This window comes from Salvelinus sp. IW2-2015, linkage group LG13 (assembly GCF_002910315.2).
Source record: "Salvelinus sp. IW2-2015 linkage group LG13, ASM291031v2, whole genome shotgun sequence".
NCBI classification, from domain to species: Eukaryota; Metazoa; Chordata; class Actinopteri; order Salmoniformes; family Salmonidae; genus Salvelinus; species Salvelinus sp. IW2-2015.
In genome coordinates this window covers 8,420,109-8,438,326 of record NC_036853.1, presented here as the reverse complement: position 1 = coordinate 8,438,326, position 18,218 = coordinate 8,420,109, and the positions used below count along the sequence as shown (strand labels likewise).

General features: G+C 42.4%; 1 pseudogene; it reads right to left on the bottom strand.

The window, feature by feature from the left end:
• Nucleotides 1–9,919, bottom strand: part of LOC111971816 (small ribosomal subunit protein mS35-like) — a 17,043-nt pseudogene extending 7,124 nt beyond the window's left edge.
• Nucleotides 9,920–18,218: the final 8,299 nt, after the last annotated feature.

Below are 18,218 nucleotides of genomic sequence, written 5' to 3'. Positions count from 1 at the left end.
TTCCTACCAGGAATATGACTTTCCCGAAACGGATCCAGTGTTTTGCCTTCCACCCAATACAATGGATCTGATCCCAGCCGGCGACCCTGTGCGACGCCGAAAAAGGGGCAAACGACGGCGTCTCGTGGTCAGGCTTCGGAGACGGGCACATCGCGCTCCACTCCCTAGCATACTACTCGCCAATGTCCAGTCTCTTGACAATAAGGTTGACGAAAATCCGAGCCGACGGTAGCATTCCAGAGAGACATCAGGGATTGCAACGTGCTCTGCTTCACGGAAACATGGCTAACTCAAGAGACGCTAACGGAGTCGGTGCAGCCAGCTGGTTCTTCATGCATCGCGCCGCAGAAACAAAAAACATCTTTCCGGTAAGAAGAGGGGCGGGGGGGTATGCCTTATGATTAACGAGACGTGGTGTGATCATCATAACAACACACAGGAACTCAAGTCATTCTGTTCACCTGATCTAGAACTCCTCACAATCAATGTCGACCGCATTATCTACCAAGGGAATTTCTCTCAATCATAATCACAGCCGTATATATTCCCCCCAAGCAGACACATCGATGGCCCTGAACGAACTTTATCTGACTCTTTGTAAACTGGAAACCACACACCCTGAGGCTGCATTCATCGTAGCTGGGGTTTTAACAAGGCTAATCTAAAAACAAAACTCCCTAAATTCTATCAGCATATCGATTGTGCTACCAGGCTGGAAAAACCCTAGATCATTGTTATACTAATTTCCGCGACGCATATAAGGCCCTCCCCGCCCCCTTTCGGAAAAGCTGACCACGACTCCATTTTGTTGATTCCAGCCTACAAACAGAAACTCAAACAAGCTTCCGCGCTCAGGTCTGTTCAACGCTGGTCCGACCAATCTGAATCCACGCTTCAAGACTGCTTCGATCACGCGGATTGGAATATGTTCCGCATTGCGTCCAACAACAATATTGACGAATATGCTGATTCGGTGAGCGAGTTCATTAGGAAGTGCATTGACGATGTCGTACCCACAGCAACGATTAAAACATTCCCAACCAGAAACCGTGGATTGACGGCAGCATTCGCGTGAAACTGAAAGCGCGAACCACTGCTTTTAACCAGGGCAAGGTGACCGGAAGCATGACCGAATACAAACAGTGTAGCTATTCTCTCCGCAAGGCAATCAAACAGGCTAAGTCCCAGTCAGAGACAAAATCGAGTCGCAATTCAACAGCTCAGACACAAGAGGTATGTGGCAGGGTCTACAGTCAATCACGGATTACAAAAAGAAAACCAGCCCCGTCGCGGACCAGGATGTCTTGCTCCCAGACAGGCTAAACAACTTTTTGCCCGCTTTGAGGACAATACAGTGCCACTGACACGGCCCCCACCAAAACCTGCGGGCTCTCCTTCACTGCAGCCGAGGTGAGTAAAACATTTAAACGTGTTAACCCTCGCAAGGCTGCAGGCCCAGACGGCATTCCCAGCCGCGTCCTCAGAGCATGCGCAGACCAGCTGGCTGGTGTGTTTACGGACATATTCAATCAATCCTTATCCCAGTCTGCTGTTCCCACATGCTTCAAGAGGGCCACCATTGTTCCTGTTCCCAAGAAAGCTAAGGTAACTGAGCTAAACGACTACCGCCCCGTAGCACTCACTTCCGTCATCATGAAGTGCTTTGAGAGACTAGTCAAGGACACATATCACCTCCACCCTACCGGACACCCTAGACCCACTCCAATTTGCTTACCGACCCAATAGGTCCACAGACGAACGCACTCACACTGCAAATATGAGAACTCCTCACAGCCTCATCCTGAACTATTCCATGCCACCACACTAGGCCATTTTGATGCCTCCGCTAACTGTCTGTTTGTAATGAAAACCCATAATACTGTTGACACAGAACTTGACACTAAGCTTAAAGGTATCTTCCAAATACCCAATTGTGACAGAAATGTACCAAAACATGTACCAAATAAACATTGTAATATTTCGCCATCGTACCTACAGTATTATTTCTCAAAGCTATGTGTGTATAATTTTTAACACTAAAACAAATACAACATAGAGTACCCGCTTCATAAAATAACATCTTTGTCAGTACGATTTCATAAGCTACAAGAAGAGAGACTTCTCTGGGGGTCAATCGCACCCCGCCTACATAAGAGGTTCTTAATGTTATTTGCAAGCGTAGAGAAAGACAGAGCTGCCCTGGACTTCTCTGTGACGTGGGCATCGTCCCCAATTGCAATCGCAGAGAATTTGACTGGTAAAACGTAACCTATACACCTACCAAATCCTCTTCTCTACTAGCCACTTTAAACTATGCCACTTTATGTTTACATACCCTACAGTACTCATCTCATATGTATATACCGTACTCTATACCATCTACTGCATCTTGCCATGCCGTTCTGTACCACCACTCATTCATATATCTTTATGTACATATTCTTTATCCCTTTACACTTGTGTGTGTGTGTATAAGGTAGTAGTTGTGGAATTGTTAGGTTAGATTACTTGTTGGTTATTACTGCATTGTCGGAACTAGAAGCACAAGCATTTCGCTACACTCGCATTAACATCTGCTAACCATGTGTATGTGACTAATAAAATTTGATTTGATTTGATGTTAAGCATACCCATACCATGATGGTACCAACAGGCTTGAAAATTAGGAAGTTACTCAGTGATGTGTTGGATTTACCCCAAACATAAGGCTTTGCATTTAGGCTGTGTATTTTTTGTAGAATTACTTTAGTGCCTTGTTGCATACAACATGCAAGTTCTGTAATATTTATCATCTGTATATTTGTATTCTTTTCACTGTGTAATAAATTAAAATGTGAAGAAATCCAAGGGGTCCGAATACTTTTGCAAGGCAATGTATATACAGTGCATTCGGAAAGTATTCAGACCCCTTGACTTTTCCCACATTTTGTTACGTTACAGCCTTATTCTAAAATGTATTAAAATTGTCCCCCCAATCTATACACAATACATCAGAATGACAAAGCAAAAACTGTTTAGAAAATTTGGCAAACTGAAATATCACATTTACATACACTACCGTTCAAAAGTTTGGGGTAACTTAGAAATGTCCTTGTTTGAAAGAAAAGCAAATTTTTTGTCCATTAAAATAACATCAAATTGATCAGAAATAGTGTAGACATTGTTAATGACTATTGTAGCTGGAAACGGCAGATTTAAAAAAAATGGAATATCTACATAGGCGTACAGAGGCCCATTATCAGCAACCATCACTCCTGTGTTCCAATGGCACGTTGTGTTAGCTAATCCAAGTTGATAATTTTAAAAGGCTAATTGATCATTAGAAAACCCTTGTGCAATTATGTTAGCACAGCTGAAAACTGTTGCTCTGATTACAGAAGCAATACAACTGGCCTTCTTTAGACTAGTTGAGTATCTGGAGCATCAGCCTTTGTGGGTTCGATTACAGGCTCAAAATTGCCAGAAACAAATAACTTTCTTCTTGTTCTGAGAAATGAAGGCTATTCCATGGGAGAAATTGCCAAGAAACTGAAGATCTCATACAACGCTGTGTACTACTCCCTTCACAGAACAGCACAAACTGTCTAACCAGAATAGAAAGAGTGGGAGGCCCCAGGCAACAACTGAGCGAGAGGACAAGTACATTAGAGTGTCTAGTTTGAGAAACAGATGCCTCACAAGTCCTCAACTGGAAGCTTCATTAAATAGTACCTGCATAACACCAGTCTCAACGGCAACAGTGAAGAGGCGACTCCGGGATGCTGGCCTTCTAGGCAGAGTTCCTCTGTCCAGTCTGTGTTCTTTTGCCCATCTTAATCTTTTCTTTTTATTGGCCAGTCTGAGATATTGCTTTTTCTTTGCAACTCTGCCTAGAAGGCCAGCATTCCGGAGTCGCCTCTTCACTGTTGACGTTGAAACTGGTGTTTTGAAGGTACTATTTAAATGAAGCTAACAGTTGAGGACTTCTGTTTCTCAAAAACAAGAACATTTCTAAGTGACCCCAAACTTCTGAACAGTAGTGTAAGTATTCAGACCCTTGACTCAGTACATTGTTGAAGCACCTTTGGCAGCGATTACAGCCTTGATTCTTCTTGGGTATGATGCTACAAACTTGGCACGCCTGTATTTGGGGAGTTTCTCCCATTCTTCTCTGCAGATCAGGTTGGATGGGGAGCATCGCTGCACAGCTATTTTCAGGTCTCTCCAGAGATGTTTGATCAAGTTCAAGTCCGGGCTCTGGCTGGGCCACAACTCCTGCATTGTCTTGGCTATGCGCTTAGGGTCATTGTCCTGTTGGAAGGTGAACCTTCGCCCCCCAGTCTGAGGTACTGAGCGCCCTGGAGCAGGTTTTCATCAAGGAGCTCTGTACTTTGCTCCGTTCATCTTTACCTCGATCCTGACTAGTCTCCCAGTCCCTGCCGCTGAAAAACAACCCCATAACATAATGCTGCCAACACAGTTCACTGAAGGGATGGTGCCAGGTTTCCTGCAGACGTGACGCTTGGCATTTAGGCCAGAGTGTTCAATCTTGGTTTCATCAGACCAGAGAATCTTGTTTCTCAGGGTCTGAGTCCATTAGATGCCTTTTGGCAAACTCCAAGCGGGCTGTCATGTGCCTTTTATTGAGGAGTTGCTTCCGTCTGGCCACTCTACCATAAAGGCCTGATTGGTGGAGTGCTGCAGAGATGGTTGTCCTTCTGGAAGGTCTTCCATTTCCACAGAGGAACTCTGGAGCTCTGTCAGTGACCATCGGATTTTTGGTCACCTCCCTGACCAAGGCACTTCTCCCCTGATTGCCCAGTTTGGCCGGGTGGCCAGCTCTAGGAAGAGTCTTGGTGGTCCCAAATTTATTCCATTTATAAAATGGAGGCCACTGTGTTCTTGGGGACCTTCAATGCAGCAGAAATGTTTTGGTACCATTCCCCAGATCTGTGCCTCGAAACAATCTTGTCTCTGAGCTCCATAGACAATTCCTTTGACCTCATGGCTTGGTTTCTGCTCTGACATGCCCTGTCAACTGTGGGACATTATATAGATGGGCATGTGCCTTTCCAAATCATGTCCAATCAATTGAATTTACCACAGGTGGACTCCAATCAAGTTGTAGAACACTCAAGGATGACCAATGGAAACAGGATGCAGCTGAGAGTCTCATAGTAAAGAGTCAGAATACTTAGTTGGATAGCAACTAAGAGGGATGCAAGAGTATTATCTTTTCATTCAGATTATATCAATCTTTGATTCTCATGCTAATCCAGGGGGATTAATGGCTAAATAATTCCTGTGTCGAGGTCGTAATCTAAGGGAAAAGTGTCAGTGGAGCAGATCGCTGGCGATTAATCACAATTCTTCTAGGGATAACTGTCAATTGTTTTTAGGTTCCATGCCTATTGCCGTTCTCTATTTGTGACAAGTATGTTCATATGATGGAATATTGCAATCATACAGCACTATGAAAAAGGTATGCATTGTAGAAGTATCTTAGAGCAGCGTTTCATAGGCTTAAAGGAAAGATTCACCCATTTTGAATGTTATTGCTTTTATGCATCTGAGTAATGTCCTATCGATTCCCTAGGTCATTTCATGTTTATCGGAGGTATTGGCCTTCAAGCAGGCAGAAATTTGGCCGGTATGAAGTAGCATTACGATAAAGCCACTCTCACTACACTGGAAGTTAATAGAAATAAGACTTTTAGATTGTGAAATTGTCTATCATACATGTCAGATTTCAATACTGGGCAATGTCAACTCGCAAGGTTGTCTTCTCTCGAATGAGCCATTGATCATATTCTTGCGTTATTCCAACCTCAAGAACTGTGTAATTTAACAGAGGATCTAACACATTTCTCCTATGTCTGCCTCTTCAGTCCAGGGTGCATTGCATGGTGCCATTGCAAATTTCAGAGTCCACTCTGTGGCACATCGATCTGCAAGTTGAACATTGATGCTGGCCTTCTAGGCAGAGTTGCAAAGAAAAAGCCATATCTCAGACTGGCCAATAAAAAGAAAAGATTAAGATGGGCAAAAGAACAGACATTGGACAGAGAAACTCTGCCTAGAAGGCCAGCATCCCGGAGTCGCCTCATCACTGTTGACGTTGAGACTGGTGTTTGCGGGACTATTTAATGAAGCTGCCAGTTGAGGACTTGAGGCATCTGTTTCTCAAACTAGACACTAATGTACTTGTCCTCTTGCTCAGTTGTGCACCAGGACCTCCCACTTTTTTTTAAGAGCCAGTTTGTGCTGTTCTCTGAACGGAGTAGTTCACAGCGTTGTACAAGATCTTCAGTTTCTTGGCAATTTCTCACATGGAATAGCCTTCATTTCTCAGAACAAGAAGAAAGTTCTTTGTTTCTGGCCATTTTGAGCCTGTAATCGAACCCACAAATGCTGATGCTCCAGATACTCAACTAGTCTAAAGGCCAGTTGTATTGCTTCTTTAATAAGCAAAACAGTTTTCAGCTGTGCTAACATAATTGCAAAAGGTGTTTCTAATGATCAATTAGCCTTTTAAAACAATAAACTTGGATTAGCTAACACAACATGCTGTGCTATTGGAACACAGGAGTGATGGTTGCTGATAATGGGCCTCTGTACGCTTATGTAGATATACCATTAAAGATTAGATGTATTTATAAAGCCCTTTTTTACATCAGCTGATGTCACAAAGTGCTGTACAGAAACTCAGCCTAAAACCCCAACAGCAAGCAATGCAGAAGTAGAAGCACGGTGGCTAGGGAAAAAATTAATCTACCGTTACCAGCTACAATAGTCATTTACAACATTAACAATGTCTGCACTATATTTCTGATCAATTTGATGTTATTTTAATGGATGCATTTTTAATAACTTTTCGAACACAAGGACATTTCTAAGTGACCCCAAACTTTTGAATGGTAGTGTATAAAAATGATGCCGATTCATGAGGCACAGGTAGCCTGGTGGTTAGAGCATTGGACTAGTAACCGAAAGGTTGCAAGATCGAATCCCCGAGCTGACAAGGTAAAGAAAATCTGTTGTTCTGTCCCTGAAAAAGGCAGTTAACCCACTGTTTCTAGGCCGTCATTGAAAATAAGAATTTGTTCTTAACTGACTTGCCTAGTTCATTAAAAGGAAACATAAAAAATGATTTCGACTGGATTTCGACTTTCGATTTCCTGACACAATCAGAACTACAGGACAGCTGGAGGTCGAATTTCAATATTGAAACAATGTTGCAAATGTTGGAGACAACAAAGTTAATACAAATCTCCACTGTTGAAAACCAAACGCTAGTCCCCCCCAAAAAAAGTGAGATAATATCTCGATGCTTTTTTACAGTGGAGATCTAGTATATAACATGCCTGGCTGGGCTGATGAGACAGTGGATTGCGCAGTCAGATGGAATAGTGAATAGGCATTTCAACTTCATACCCTTAGCCGGTGGTATCTTGTGTAATAGACACCGGCTGGAACGCGGTTTTAACCAAATCAACATCCAGGATTAGACCCACCCGTTGTATAATTGTTAATTAAATACTACCACCCAATAAGCACTTAGTGACTTACGCTTTAGAGCTTTGCAGTGTTTCTTTATGGCTGCTGGAGTTAAATGCAAAAAGYTTGGAATCTGAAACAGACAAGAGTTTTCATAAATGCCTGTATGATCTGACAGCACAATACAATATGCCTTAAATGGTACAAATGATTTCCATCCCAATGCATAATCAAAAGCTCTGACATGTCAGGTTGGAGGTGAGGAACTGACCTTGATGAGCTCTAGGTTGCCCTTCTCCGGAGGCACCCCTCTCTTCACTGGGAAGCCCATGCGGACAGGCAGGGGCACAGAGCCCTGTCTGAAGGGGGCAGCGGTCGGGTACACTGCTGTCCAGTCCTGGTCTACAGGCATCCTATCTGTCCTGGGGTCACCCGCCTGACACACCATGGAGACAGGGAACAGAGAAAAAGGCGACTAAATAGAGATGTCACAACAACTTCAAAATAAAGCTTTATTTCTGTCAATATACAGCTTYGTCTAAACTTGATAATACATTCCTCAGAATTAGTTTTATTGGTAAATTATCTGGGCTGATTTCATGACGTGAGCCTCTACCCAGGGACCATAATGTGCTGTAGCCAGAAAGAGTCATGTTGGCGTGCTTGTTGGGTTGTGTAGTCTATATATTTTTAATGTCTTTGTATATTTCCACTTAATTTGTACACTAGAGGGCACTATGTTGGGTCATGGGTCACTGTTTACTTCAGCACACAGGTAGCAATGATGGCTTGTGAGACTAGCACACAAGTGACCAGAAAGTTGTATTTATTTAGGTGACAAGAAAATTGTGGATGCCGCCCAGGTATGGAGTGCAAACAATTCTCACCATTAACACCTTGGAACTATGATAACGTTATTCACTTATGGTAATTAGCTAACTTGTACGGCTACATCTGCCAGTATGTAATGTTTTTAATCTTTACTGCTATAAAACCCAACCAAAAATCTACATTTGGATTAGTTAAGATTGTAACGAGCTAATGTGAAAGTGGTACAATTTGGCGATACCACCTTCGTTCTTGATTTGGCCAAACGTACAGTATCTTCAAAAACATGTCCCCTGTCTAGTTGCAGGTGCTTCGTCAGACTTTTGAAAATGCTCAGTTATTATTATGTTATCTGTAACATTACAAGTAAAAGTCTAAATTGTTAATATACATTTAAAATGTCTAGTTGCGGGACGAAGCTATCGCTCTTTAAGGTTGCTCAAACATTTTCTGTGGTACACCAAACAGACCGCGGTAGACAGTTTCAGGTTGGATATTCGACGGATATTCGCGCTTTCAAACCTCAATAGCTTCCAAACCACTTGAGCCACAGACTCCAAATAAAGTGTCATGATACCGGAAAAATTGCGCACAGCATTGCACAGGTATTATTTTCACGATTTTGACATTAATTAGCTTTCCAAAGCGAATAAACATGTGGAAATGTGAGCAGCATTTTGTATTCCTAGTTGAATTAAACTTTTTTTTTTCTTTTTTTTTTACATTCGAATTTCAATAGCTCATTGGCTCAAACAAGGTTCAGAATGTCCACTGACTACCCTTTTATATTGCACACCCTTTGGTTTGTCCATTTTCATCTCACACATTTTTACATACATTTTTCAAACTTTCTAATTTCAATAGCTCCTTAGTAATATGACCTACTGGACTCAAACAAGATTCAGAATGTCCACGGACTGGCGGAGATGGGCGCCGCGAGGCATCCAGTGTGGTAACGCGACCGATCCCGGAGAAGCTGACGGGAGCCCCGGGGAGAGTTCTCTTTTCTTTGTGAGAGAGAGGGGCCCAAGCCCTGGAAAGTGTTGTAGTTTCGGCACCGTCCGGTGAGCTCTCCCTGGCCCTTGAAAATCAGAGCGAGAGGTTTTAAATCTCATGCCGGGCCGTATACATATCCGCAGCAGGTCTCCAAGGTGAACAGCCTCTGGCATGTTATAAGAATGTAGGTAAGGGAAGTTGGCAAAAGAGATTCGTAACTTCGGGATAAAGATTGGCTCTAACGGCTGGGTCGGTCAGGCTGGGGTGCGAAGTGGGGCTGGGCTCGAGCCGCCTCTAGGGGAGCAGTCGCTCYGTCGCCCTCCTCTCACCACCATTGGAAGCTCGTTGTGCGGCCCATCTCGCGGTCTCTCGTGTGTGGTCTCACAAGGGGCTGCGTGCGAGAGTTCGTCGGGGTGGTGTCAGTCAGTGGGCCGAAGGCAGACCGGTGGGGGATTGGGTCCGGCGGCGGCAACTCTAGACGCTCGCCAGGCCCTTCTCGTGGATCTCCCCAGCCCCACACATTGTAGGTGGGGAGGTCTCCTCTACGCTCACTAGACTTGAGGCGGATACTAAACCCATTGGCCCCGCAATGATAGGGCATTGCATGGATCTGGCTCATGCCCTACGAAGTGGGAAGAGGTATGGCCAGCTTATCTGGGGAGGGAGGCCTACATCTGATGTGGGTAGTACCATCCACACCCATTGATTTGCTACGGAACCATAAAACAGATGGAAGAAGCCTAGGTTCCCACTGGGCACGGATCACTGAATGTCAACTTCATGAAATTCAAAGGAGCGTACTCACCTGTCGTGGTCACACTCAAAATCACCCGTGGGGTGACTGTGACCCCCCCCTCATGTCAAAGTGAGGAATATCAATGAAGCGCTGGTAAAGGTGGTTCCTATGGTTCTGTCCCGGAGGGCTGACTGGGCAAGCAATTGATTGAAAGGGGATGATTATTATTTTCTGTTGCCGCTAGATACTGTGAGGGGTATTTGGTTCTCAAGCCTATAAGTATTGCACTGGCACTTCATGCAGATTGGGTGTAAAAAATAAACAGTTAAAGTCTGCTGAAGGTTAGTAGTGGCAACTGATGTCCAGTTTGTAAGACAGAAAAGCCTCTGATGATACCACTGGGAGTTACTCAGGGGCTGGGCGCAGTACTCAGGCTGTGGAGGTTGGGGACTTAGTCTATGAGCGGATAAAAGCGTGCGGGTCACCAGGTGCACAGARCTTGTTTCAGGTTACTAGGTGCACAAGGAGGCCTCCATCAAGGCGGGGGGCACTGAGTCCAAGCAGGGGTGGCCGGACTCAGGGGCAGCACTCAGGCCATGGAGGTTGGAGTGGGGACTTAGTCTGTGAGCAGAAAAAAGTGGGCGGATCACCAGGCGCACGTGGTTCCTGACAGTGGGACTATAGATTTCTTAGTAATTCCAGGGAGTAAGCTATACTCTAAGGCCAGGGGAGAGGGGTGATGACCAGGTAGGGAGAGTAGGTGTGGAGGCCTGGAGGTCTGTAGTAGAGGTCGACCGATTATGATTTTTCAATGCCGATACCGATTATTGGAGGACAAAAAGAGACGATACCGATTAAATCGGCTGATTTATATATATATTTTTTAAAAGTTTTTAATATATATATTTTTTAAAGTTTTTAATATATATATATCATACACACATTTTTGTAATAATGACAATTGCAACAATACTGAATGAACACATTTTAACTTAATATAATACATAAATACACACACACAGCTCTGAAATGACAATGATACTGAAGTCTGCTTAGGAGACAAATACTCTCAACTGTTTGAATAAAAATAGAGTTTAAGTTACCTGTGATGAATGTTGAAAACAAAAACTTTAATTTCTATATGTAGGAAATCCTATTTTAATAATGGGCATGGTAAGAATTGACAACCAAAGTGCGAGTCATAATTCCCATGACACCTTCTAGCAAAATCTGAAAAGCGGTTCCTTCATTTATTTCATAGGATATTTTTAGATTCACTTAAAATAAGGTCTGTGTTTCGTGTAGGCTTACATCACCGTGCCAATTTTATAACTGTGTAGATATCCATAGGACAAGGTAACTCTGATAAACGGAAAAAAAAGCGAAGATAAAAAAAATTGTAGAGTGGATTTATGAAAATATGTTGACAAACGTTACCTTATCCTAGTGAGATTTACACRGGTATCAAAACGTCGAGGCGGTTTAAGCCTGCACGAAACACAGACCTTATTTGAAGTAGATCAAGACATTCTCTATGGAAGACATGAACGGTAAAATAACGAAGGAACCCCTTTTAAATTCAGCCGCAAGTTATTACAGGAATTATAACGCGTCGACTATTTCTCTCTAAACCATATACCTTTGACTAATCCGGAAACTATCACCTCGAAAACAAAACGTTTATTCCATTCCGTATTTTATCTAACGGGTGGCATCCATGAGTCTAAATATTCCTGTTACATTGCACAACCTTCAATGTTGTCATAATTACGTAAAATTCTGGCAAATTAGTTCGCAAAGAGCCAGGCGGCCCAAACTGTTGCATATACCCTAACTCGGCGTGCAATGAACGCAAGAGAAATGACACAATTTCACCTGGTTAATATTGCCTGCTAACCTGGATTTCTTTTAGATAAATATGCAGGTTTAAAAATATATACTTGTGTATTGATTTTAAGAAAGGCATTGATGTTTATGGTTAAGTACACATTGGAGCAATGACAGTCATTGATTGATTGTTTTTTTATAAGATAAGTTTAATGCTAGCTAGCAACTTACCTTAGCTTATTGCATTCGCTAACAGGCAGGCTCCTCGTGGAGTGCAATGTAATCAGGTGTTAGAGCATTGGACTAGTTAACTGTAAGGTTGCAAGATTGGATCCCCCGAGCTGACAAGGTTAAAAATCTGTTCCTAGGCCGTCATTGAAAATAAGAATGTGTTCTTAACTGATTTGCCTAGTTAAATAAAGATTAAATAAATGTGTAAAAAAATATATAAAAAAATAAATAAATAGGCAAATCGGCGCCCAAAAATACCGATTTCCGATTGTTAAGAAAACTTGAAATCGGCCCGATTAATCGGCCATTCCGATTAATCGGTCGACCTCTAGTCTGTAGTTCCAGGGAGTAAGCTACACACTCTCAGGCCCAGGGCAGGCAGGCGGGCAGGGAGTGTAGGCCTAGAGGCCAGGAGTCAGAGGTCACCAGGTCAATGTGGGCCTACCTGGAGGTCAGGAAGGCCCCAGGGAGAAGGCCCAAGTGAACAAGTGTGTGAGTGACACTGTCCTTCAGTGGGGCAGAGTAGGCAAATTCATGTAAAATCGTGTGATATGAAAATGGACACACTAAAGGATGTGCAATGTGTAGGCCCACTGAGTAGACATTCTGAACCATGTTTGAAGTCAGTATGTCACATGACCAAGGAGCTATTGAAATGTAACATTTTGAATAATTAATGTCAAATCGTGTGAGATGAAAATGGACAAACTAAAGGGTGTGCAATATAGAAGGGTAGTCAGTGGACATTCTGAACCTTGTTTGTGGTCAGTAGGTCACATGACCAAGAAGCTATTGATATTAGAAACATTGCAAAACATGGAAAATTAATGGAAAATTGAGTGAGATGAAAATGGACAAACTAAAGGGTGTGGAACGTGTAGGGCCGCTGAGTGTACATTCTGACCCTTGTTTTAAGTCAGTAGGTCACATGACCAAAGAGCTATTAAATTTAAAAAAATGTAAATGAATAATTTAAAATAGTGCGAGATGTAAATCGACAAAAAAAAAACGTGTGCTCAATGTGGTTGCCACCGGGTTAGCTAGAACCAGTTTTGAACGTTTTAGGAATAATGGTTAAAGAGCTATTGAAATGTGAAAAATGTGATGTGTCACTATGTTGACGGTCCCTAACTGCTGTTGGTGGACGCAAGGAAAACTACAGGTGAATATCCAACCTGAAACTGTCTTTACCTCCGTACCAAACAGCACCTATCCTGTAACTGCTAATGGAGCATCCATCACATTAGCCCGTTACAATCCGCTARCTACGCTTGGATTGGAAAATATTTGTTTTGCACACGTTTATSAACATTTGCAATCCCACCTGTGTTCGAGTGAGTATCATGAACTTTGACTCGTTACAACAAACATTACTTGTTCCTCACCTCTCTCCGTGGGCTTCTGTTAGGAAAGCCTAAAATTGATATTGATTGTGTCAGAAAAACATATCCAATTTCATTGGGCTCCCGAGTAGCGCATCGGTCTAAGGCACTGCATTTCAGTGCTAGAGACATCACTACAAACACACTGGTTCGATTCTAGGCTGTATCACAACCGGCCGTGATTGTAAATCTGAATTTGTTCTTAACGGCCTAGTAAAATAAAGGTTACATTAAAAAACGTTTTTAAATGAAGCTAACCATGTTGTCTAATTTTCTTAGGAAACAATTAGACAATCGGGACCATGTTAGCAGGTTCCTCGTCGTGACAGCATATTGCATGTAAACTCACCTTTATTCTGACGAGAATTATTAGTAGACAACGCCGTCGCGCATGTAGCCCTATTTAACGGGTTAAGCACATGAATTCCATAAATGCGACCATTTATTTGTCCTAAGGACAAAATGGATTTGTTCATTGTGTGTGCAGCCATGTTTGACCATGTAATGTCAACCTATGGCAAGTCGAGAGGGACAGTTTTTTTTTGCGAAACAGAACGCGCAGACAAGATTGGTATCAGTGCCCCCCTTTGATATAGATAATGAACTGCAATTTGCGAACAGGTGAAAGCATTTAGCCAACAAAGGTTTATTATGTATTTCGTAAAATGTATGCCTATTTTAGAATTTCCGAATTTCTTTATCTGTTAGACTACATTTTAAGAGCTCATATAACATTTAATTGTGTTTATGTAGTTTGAGTACCAGTCTCCTCAGCTAACATTCCACTCTTGTTCATGCCACTCCTTACCAAAGATACTGGCCTTTCAGCAATCTCAATGTTCAGTATGTGCTGGATTTGAATTGCTCATTGSTTGTTGGATATAACATGACTATTTTCCATGACAACATGTCAAGCCTAGAAAATATAATTAGAATGTATAACAACGTCAAAAACAAACATTTACCAGGTAGCTAGGCAAGTTGTTGTATTTCGAGGCTTAAAATCAAACCTAAGACGTTTTCTGGTTGGAATTGCAGTATGTATTTAGTTTGAGAATTTAGACATGAGTTTGCAACTTTTGACAGACTGGTTTCATCTCTGGACAAACAGAAAATGGTTGCTATAGCAATCGGATACCAACGTGTTCTGTGAAGAAAAAAAGGTGTTCCAATATTTGCATAATCGTTGTGATTGGAGGATAGGTGTGAGGTTTATCGAATAGGATTCATATTTAATCAGAATATTCATATTTGAAGTTGGCAGACTAAAGTCAGTTTCTTTGGCACATGACATGGAGTACAGGGAGTGGATTAGCTAAAGAGACTGGTACCCAKGCTAGTGTTTATGGACTATTTAGGCCATTCAACTGTTAAACTTGGGATATCCTAGCTCWCATGATCATTATCTAAAAAAGTACGCTAGTGTTTCTGATTGTATTCATAATCTTACTTGGTTCATCCTTGGTAGACAATACAATTTATTTGCGCCGCTGAGGTCACGTGCGTCAGGTGGATAATGTTGAGCACAAGATGAAAGGTTCCAGTGTATTTCAGCAGCATCCCTGCCGCCGTGCGCGTACTGCCACCAGCTGTTGCTTTTAGCAAGCACAACACTATCCAGTTCGTGACAGACGCACTTCAGAGACAAGCTGCGAAAGGATAGAAACAACTACCTGAGTTGTTTTTTTCTTCTAATTTCTGTATTCTAATGTTCCCTTTTTCCATGGTGTCCACTGTAATTTACGCACAAACACGTCTTACATCTGGGTACCACTTTGAAGGGAACTGAATGTCCTCAGCTGAAAGGTAAGTTCACTTTTMTTTTTATTTTAACATTAAATTAATTTGGGCTATCTGAAATGATTACTTTTTACAATAAAATATGTTAAGAGTTATATCCCTATAGGACATTTGAAATAACTAATCGCTGAAATGGAAACATCCTAATATTCCATTGCAAATATTTCTGTATTTTGTGTTGTCTGGCAGATACATGTTTTTGAAAGCTCATCCAACACATCTGATCTGTTAGTTTGATGGCTCAAAACATACATTTATAGGTCGGTTGTCAGTTTCTTATACAGGTAAAGATAAACATAATTACAGATGTGCTCTAATCATCATTGTTACAGTGGCTCAAATAGCTTCTAATTCACTTMCAAGACCATTTTCAACAAACGTGTTTTGCATAAACCATGTTTGGTCCTAAATATTTGAATATTCAAAGTAWTAAGATGCTACTGTAAGGTTAAGAAGATGATAACTGAAGGTAACTCCTATGCCCAAGGACTCCAATGCCTRACAGAGTTTTTGTGTGTTTGATGGTTGTCCAGTGTAGCAGAGAAACTSAATCTATGGCCTGGTGACAGCAGCAGTGTTTGTGAGAACAGACTGTCATCACGTTATCTGCTGTGRAGGACAGGCACGGTGGAGGGTTGCTAGCTCCTGTTACGTTCCAGCCTCACACCACAAAGACTTGTTTCCGACGGATTTAGTGACCATGATCCGTTCACTTTTCAGACCCAGGTCAATTTCCTTAAGGAAAAGGTTTTGACACCTACTGAATAGTGGCCATGATTTTGGTGGATGATGGTGGATGATGATGATGATTTATGGTGGATGATGCTGGTCTATAGAGAATAAGAAGGAAAGGGAGAGAGAGGGGGTAGAGGAGCTTGGACATGATGGACTATGGCCTAAATTCAGTCAATGCTATCAGGGTGGTATTTCACCTGAGGTAAAGCTCTTGTGTGACCCTCTATAAATGTGTTGTAGACCTTGTGTGTGGTGACCTCTGGTCTCTACCATTGGCTAAGGAATCTATCATGCAGGGTGACACACACACACACACAAACACAACACACAACACACACACACACACACACACACACACACACGTTATCTGTTACCAAGATGGTCTAATGCCTCTCAACTTTGGACCGCTTGACATCCATCATCATTACCAGTTTGAGATAAGTTACCAGTATTGTGTCTGTTGGTTGTGTTGATGTAAACAGATCACATGTGAAAGGAGATAGCTATAATGATGACGCATAGAGATGACACACTTCTCCAAATCCATAGTCACAATGGTAATCCCCTGTCCGTCCTCATCCCCTTGCAACATTAATGGACCAGAATCCTCTGTGTGAGCTCTCAGGGCTCAGGCCTGGGATGTGACTTCTACTTAAGTACAGGCACAAGTCGTCAGATTCATATTTGAACTTTGGACAAGAACAGAACATTCTGAGATTCTGAGACCTGGAAGTGTTAATGTCTGATTTCCCATTGTARACAAGTGAGTTATAGCAACGGCACATATGAAGGATGAATACAAGGTAAGATATGCCATCTCAGGCATAGTCTATCATATCCAAGCTCCTTTACCCTCTGTCTCTCCATCTCCTTCTCTAGCATCATCCACCAGAAAAGGAAAATGCACTAATTACACTGAACAAAAATTAACGCAACATGCAACAATTTCAAAGATTTTACTGAATTACAGTTCATATAAGAAAATCTGTCAATTGAAATGAATTCATTAGGCCCTAATCTATGGATTTCACATCACTGGGAATACAGATATGCATATGTTGGTCATAGATACYTTTAAAAGAAARTAGTGGCGTGGATCAGAAAACCAGTCAGTATCTGTTGGGACCACCATTTWCCTCAAGCAGCGTGACACATCACCTTCGCATTGAGTTGATCAGGCTGTTGATTGTGTCCTGTGGAATGTTGTCCCACTCCTCTTCAATGGCTGTGCGAAGTTGCTGGATATTGGCGGGAACTGGAACATGCTGTCGTACACGTCGATCAAGAGCATCCCAAACTTGTGTACAGATCCTTGTGACATGGGGCTGTGCATTATCATGCTGAAACATGAAGTYGATAAAATGCAATTGTGTTCGTTTTCCGTAGCTTATGCCTGCACATACCATAACCCCACCACTACCATGGGGCACTCTGTTCAAAACATTGACATCAGAAAACCGCTCGCCCACACGACGCCATACATGCTGTCTGCCATCTTCCCGGTACAGTTGAAATCGGGATTAATCCGTGAAGAGCACACTTCTCGGTTACGACCCCGAACTGCATTTAGGTCAAGACCTTGGTGAGGACGACGAGCATGCAGATGAGCTTCCATGAGMCGGTTTCTGACAGTTTGTGCAGAAATTCCTGGTTGTGCAAACCCACAGTTTCATCAGCTGTCCAGGTGGCTGGTCTCAGATGATCCCACAGGTGAAGAAGCCAGATGTGGAGTTCCTGGGCTGGCGTGGTTACACGTGGTCTGTGTTTTTGAGGCCGGTTGAACGTGCTGACAAATTCTCAAAAATGACATTTGGAGGCGGATTATGGTAGAGAAATTAACATTCAATGCTCTAGTAACAGCTCTGGTGGACATTCCTGCAGTCAGCATGCCAATTGCACGCTCCCTCAACTTGAGACATCTGTGGCATTGTGTTGTGTGACAAAACTGCACATTTTAGAGTGGCCTTTTATTGTCCCCAGCACAAGGTGCACCTGTGTAATGACCATGCTGTTTAATCGGMTTCTTGATATGCCACACCTGTCAGGTGGCTAGATTATCTTGGCAAAGGAGAAATGCTCACTAACAGGGATGTAAACAAATTTGTGCACAACATTTGAGAGAAATAACCTTTTTGTCCCTATGCAACATTTCTGGGATCTTTTATTTCAGCTCATGGAACATGGGACCAATACTTTACATGTTGCRT